General features: G+C 46.9%; 1 pseudogene; it reads left to right on the top strand.

Moving 5' to 3' along the window:
* Nucleotides 1–549: 549 nt before the first annotated feature.
* LOC101004677 lies at nucleotides 550–4,357 on the top strand (annotated as a pseudogene).
* Nucleotides 4,358–5,679: the final 1,322 nt, after the last annotated feature.

Raw genomic sequence — 5,679 nt, 5'->3', positions numbered from 1 at the left:
GGTGCCTAGCTAGGTGATCTGCAGTCCAGGTTTGCATTCTGGTTTAAATCCACAGACTTAAACAAATGGGACTTAAGAAGGATGGGCAGGCTGGGCACAGTGGCTCATACCTGTAATCTCAGCACTTTGGGAGGCCAAGGCAAGCGGATCGCCTGAGATCAGGAGTTCCAGACCAGCCTGGCCAACATGGTGAAATCCCGTCTCTACTAAAAATATAAAAAAATTAGCCAGTCATGGTGGCGGGTGCCTGTATTCCCAGCTACTTGGGAAGCTGAGGCAGGAGAATTGCTTGAACCCAGGAGGCAGACACTGCAGTGAGCTGAGATCATGCCACTGCACTCCAGCCTGGGTGGGTGACCGAGCTAAAGAAAGAAGAAAGAAGGATGGACAGAGGGCAGTGATGGGGATCTCACTGGCCAGAGACATCTCTCTAGTGCTCTACACTCACTTGACTCTGTTCCAAACTCCCTCAATTGTTCAAAGAGTTGGGCAATAACAGATCTGAGTGGGCACTGGCCACCCATGGCTTGTCTTCTCCAGAGTCAGTAAATGCACCTGACACCATTGGCTGTGACCTGCGAGTGTGGTATCATATAGTTAGGAAAAAGTGTCTTTCCTAGGGCTGTGAGCAGAGCCAGCTCAAGCTAGGGGACTAAGCTGAGCGTAGCAGGATGTTGGACAACATCTTTAAATTATGTTGTTGTGTTCAGATATGGTTTTCTAGGTTTATACGGTCAGAATAACATCCCTGGGCGTGAGAGACCTCATGGCAGCAATGAGAAGTGTTTTGAGGGAACGTGAGATTGGAAGTGGGGAAGATAGTTAAAAATTAAGTGATAAAACAAAAGTGCCTAAGAGAAGGGAGCAAGATGTTAAGCAGACGTGTTGGGAAATGAAGGAAGTATGAGTGGGAGGGCAGATCTGCCGGAGAGAACCCCGTGAGCAAGTGAGGAGATGGCCTAAGCCCATGGGGAAGCAGGGGAGGGGTCCTGAGAACCCCTCAGCTATTGCATATTCTCAGTCTTTGCCTACAAGGTGATGTTCCCTCCTCTCGGGTGAACGCTGCGTGCTGGAATGCCCTTCCTGGCCTGATTGTTTGCAAAGGCCCCTGTCCTAAGATGGGCTCTCTTTACATCCTGATTCCCATCAGAGCTCCCCGTCCCCTTTGTATCTTGCTTGCTGTGTCACTCAGGGTCTGCTGAGGGTGACACTTACACTTAGGGAGGGCCCAGGGAACTCCAAATCAGCCAAGAAACCAGAAGAGGCGTGGATCAGCCAGCAGCTTTCCTGTGCTGTCTGGTCTAGCTGAATTCAAGAGTACATCTGAAGAAGGGAATTGGAATCTTGGAAGGGAACACCCCATGCTTCTCCCATCTCCAACTGGTCAGGGATGCACCAGTGCACTCCACTCCCAATCCTATACAGACACACAAGGGACTCTATCACCCAAGCCCACATGGCATCTTGTATACGCACACATGCTCACGTATTGCACTAGCATCTTCAGCTCCACCCTGCTTTCTGTGCTGGGAGGCTCAGCTGTGTCAACTGCATCCACAGGTACCTCTGCCTTCTGGCTTCCAGGTTGGTTTGACAATTAGAAACTGGAAGGACTCAGATGGTTCCTAAAATTCTCCAAATCAGCAGAAGTAGGGTGCCTGGAGTCAGAAGTGATTCTAAAAATCAGAGGACTCTTGAAGGACACAGACATTCCATAGTCTGACCCACTCTTAGCTAGATTATAAGAAGCAGAGGGACCCTACTGCCCTACTGATATCTGTACTGAAATTTTAAGCACCCATCAATCTGTCTATATAGTAAAAGTGGCCAAGACATACTCAGGATACTTCCTTTTTAGGTTTATGTCTATTCATCAGAAACAAAGAAAAGATGTATTATATCAGGGATAGATATACAGGGAACGGCTACATTATTTATGGAAAGTATGTGGGGGGTTGGTAATTACCTGGTTGTCTCCTTTTACTACTTCCCTAAGTCACTAGACGGTGGACTTCCTCCAGCTGGGACAAGCCATTGTCTGTCCCTGCACAGAGCTGTCGACCAGCAGTCATGTTCTCATGAGTAACACCGCTGTCGGCAACAGCTCATTCCTATCACTCCAGCCAATAACTAGGATAATGGAGGACACAGAGAGTTATAATGCTTTGGAATATAATAAGAAAACATTTCTATGGAGAGAGGCTTGCCTGTCATCTTTATGCTGATAATTGATTCTCCCCTAGCCCTTACATTTACATGAATAGTTCATGTTCATGGCTATAGTTGTCCAGTCATTTACTGCATTGTCTGACCCAGAAGCCACCGGAGCACTGGAAGCAACTACACAGAAAAAGAGAAAGTAGCTTTTGTTGAGCTCTACTCTGTGACAAGATTAAAGTTCGGACAATTAGGTTTTTTTTTTAAATCTTCATAATGACCCATTCGTGGAATAGGCCTTGGCAGAATTTCCATCTGACAGCAGAGAAATTGAAGTTCAGAGAGGTTATGCAACTCACCTAAGGTCCCCCAAGTTAGGCCAGCATTGGAATTCACCAAGGCCCCTGGAAATCTCTGCTGCTGTCAGACATTGGTGCCAGTGGCTGATGACAACAGCAGGAATTGATACAAATGTTTAGTGAAAGAAATGAGGACAGTTTGTCCTGTGATGTAGAAAAATAGTTTCCTCCAACCCCAGTTGAAAACTTTGTCAACAGCTTAGTAAAATGTGGCTGATGTTTGACTCCCGTCTCAGGGTTTTCCAGAGAAATGGAACCAGTACAGGAACTGGCTCACATGATTACAGAGGCTGGGAAGTCCCACAACCTGCCACCTGTGCCACTGGCAAGCTGGAGAAGCAGGACATTTCGTGGTGCAGTTTGTCCAAGTCTGCAGGCTTCAGAAACAAGGGTGTGAGTGGGGAGGGGCTGACAGTGTCAGTTCCCATCTGAGTGGGACCTGGAACCAGAAGTGCTGACCTCTGAGGGCAGAAGAAGTTGGGTGTCTGAGCTTAAGCAGAGAGCAAGCTCACCTTTCCTCTGCCTTTTTGTTCTCTCTGGGCCCTCGGTGAATTGGGTGACGCCCACCTGCGTTGGTGAAGGCCATCTGCTTTACTCTGTCCACCAACCCAGATGTGGATCTCTTCCAGAAACACCCGCACAGACTTTAAGGGATGCCCAGAAATAATGTTTCATCAGCTATGTGGGCATCCCTTAGCCCAGTCAAGTTGACATTAAATTAACCATCACAACCCCCAAATCACCGTGAAATAATGTGAGACCCAGATAAAAATATGTAACTAATTTTTAAAAACTTGAATTGCTGACTTCTGCAGCCAGTGGAAGCCTTGTAGGTCGTTGGGCTGTGTATTTGCTTCCTCCTCAGCTCTGGGAAGAACAGTCAGAAGATACTCTACTGCTTCCTCTCTCCCAATCTGGCTGGGAAGTCTCTTTCCCACAGTCCCAAGCCGGCTGACCTGGGGACTGGTGTGGCAGCTGTAGCTTAGGAGAACTGAGATGCAGAGGCCCACCCCATCAAGAAAGCCGGGGCCAGGAAGGATAAGCCCAGCATGCTGTCCTCCTCACTGCTGAGCACTGAGCAGTTGGTTCACATCTAAAGGGGAAGGTCAAGTCTCTTCCCAGACTCATGGCCCAACACAGACTCATGGTCCACAACTACCCATGTGTTTTGGTGAGAGTTGGAAGAAGTACCTCAGTGCAGTTCAGGAAAGAGTATTTTATAAAGCTAATGGGATTTGTGCAGAATAAAACAGACATTACATTGTTTATTCACCCCCACACCAAGTTTTCAGAACCTAGACCCATATGTGTGACATAGGAGATGTGAAGGCTCTCATTCCCATACAGGATCCATATCATGGACCCAGTCAAGCTCACAGGCTCTGCTTTCATGTGCAAAGACCTGTTCCACCTCCGCCCAGTTCAGAAAATGCTTAAAAATTGTTGAATGCAGACATCGATGGTTTTGTTGACCCTCAGCATGGAGATTTATCTGGGTGGGCCAAACAAGGGGTTCTTCTACTCAATGCGGTCTCACTATTCTGGCCCATCAAGCCAGTTCTTATAAGGAGAGAGGCTGGGAGCAACTCACTGACATAGTTGTGTCCTGGCTAAATCAGAACTCAGACCAGCTTGTCTTCTTGCTCTGGGGCTCTTATGCTCAGAAGAAGGGCAGTGCCATGGATAGGAAATAGTACCACATTTTGCAGCTGGCTCAACCCTCCCTGTTGTCTGCGTATAGAGGTTCTTTGGATGTAGACACTTTTCTTTCTTTCTTTCTTTCTTTTTTTTGGAGATGAGTCTTGCTCTTTCACCCAGGCTGGAGTGCAGTGGCATGATCTTGGCTCACTGCAACCTCCACCTCCCGGGTTCAAGTGATTCTCCTCCCTCAGCCTCCCGAGTAGCTGGGCAGGAGCTACAGGTGCACACCACCATGCCCAGATAATTTTTTGCATTTTTAGTAGAGACTGGGTTTCACCATGATGACCAAGCTGGTTTTGAACTCCTGACCTCAAGTGATCCACCCACATTTGCCTCCCAAAGTGCTAGGATTACAGGTGTGAGCCACCATGCCCTACTGGATGCAGACATTTTTCTAAAACCAATGAGCTGCTACAAAAGTCTGGCAAGAAGTGCATTGACTGGAAGGAGCTGTGATCCTCAACTTAAGGGGTGGTCTTTCTCCGTTGGTGGTTTTTGAGAAACTGCTGTTGAAGTATTTGCCAGTTATGAAGGCAAATGGAAAATTTCCGCAGTAATTCTTAAGTACTCTACATAAGTGAGCAAAGCTTCCATAAAGCAGCCTTGAACCAGGATGCCCAGAAATGGCAGCTTTATCCAGCCAGACACAGCAAAGACAACTCTTTGGCCAAATGTGTTTCTCTGCAACAAGGCTTTGGCCTAAAATATGCAAGCTTCTCAGAAGACAGATGAGGTCAAATACTCACTCGGCTCTCCTCACCTCCCTTACCTTTATGGTTAATGTTGGAGAGGTGCACCTTTTTGGTACAGCTGTAGTTTGGTGCCTGCTGTTCCTTTGTTTTACCTGGTAGGCTAGACTTTCAGTAATAAGGTGTTGGGGTGCTTTTGCTGAGAAAGGGCTCCCCTGGGCCCAACCCGGCAGGCATTCCAGTTGCAGCCAGATACACCCTCCCCTTGATCTTTCAAGGATCCCTGAGGCTTCTCCTTGAAGGAAGCAGGAGGGTGATTTGCAAGTTTCTAGGACTCTGGCCCAGAAATTAGGGATCAATTTTCTGATTGTAGTAGAGGTGAAGGTTCCTAAGGAATAGTCCTGAGTGTGAGCCTTAAGAGATAGGGGATGAGAGAAGTGGGCTGGATGTTGTTCATCCTGTTATTCTTTGAGTGTTTCATGGAATCTGAACAAGGACAAGGAAAAAGGGATTTTTTTTTTTTTTTAATAGAGGAAGGATGATTTTCTCCTAGGGTCATTCTAAGTTAGAGTTTTTAAGGCAGCACAGACTGCCAAATGCTGTTTTTTTTGTGGACTGAAATCACTTTGGAATATTTTTCTGCCACACTGGGACGTTTTAGTTTTTAAAACAATGCTTATGCAGACAATGCATTTTTTCTTAATGCTTTTTTTAAGAGACAGTCTTCATTGGGTTTGCGCCCTCCCACCCTTGATCTTGTTAGAGTGTCATTT

This window comes from Papio anubis, chromosome 18 (assembly GCF_008728515.1).
Source record: "Papio anubis isolate 15944 chromosome 18, Panubis1.0, whole genome shotgun sequence".
Classification (NCBI taxonomy): domain Eukaryota; kingdom Metazoa; phylum Chordata; class Mammalia; order Primates; family Cercopithecidae; genus Papio; species Papio anubis.
The sequence above is the reverse complement of the archived record's forward strand: the minus strand, read 5'-3'. Positions and strand labels throughout refer to the sequence as shown.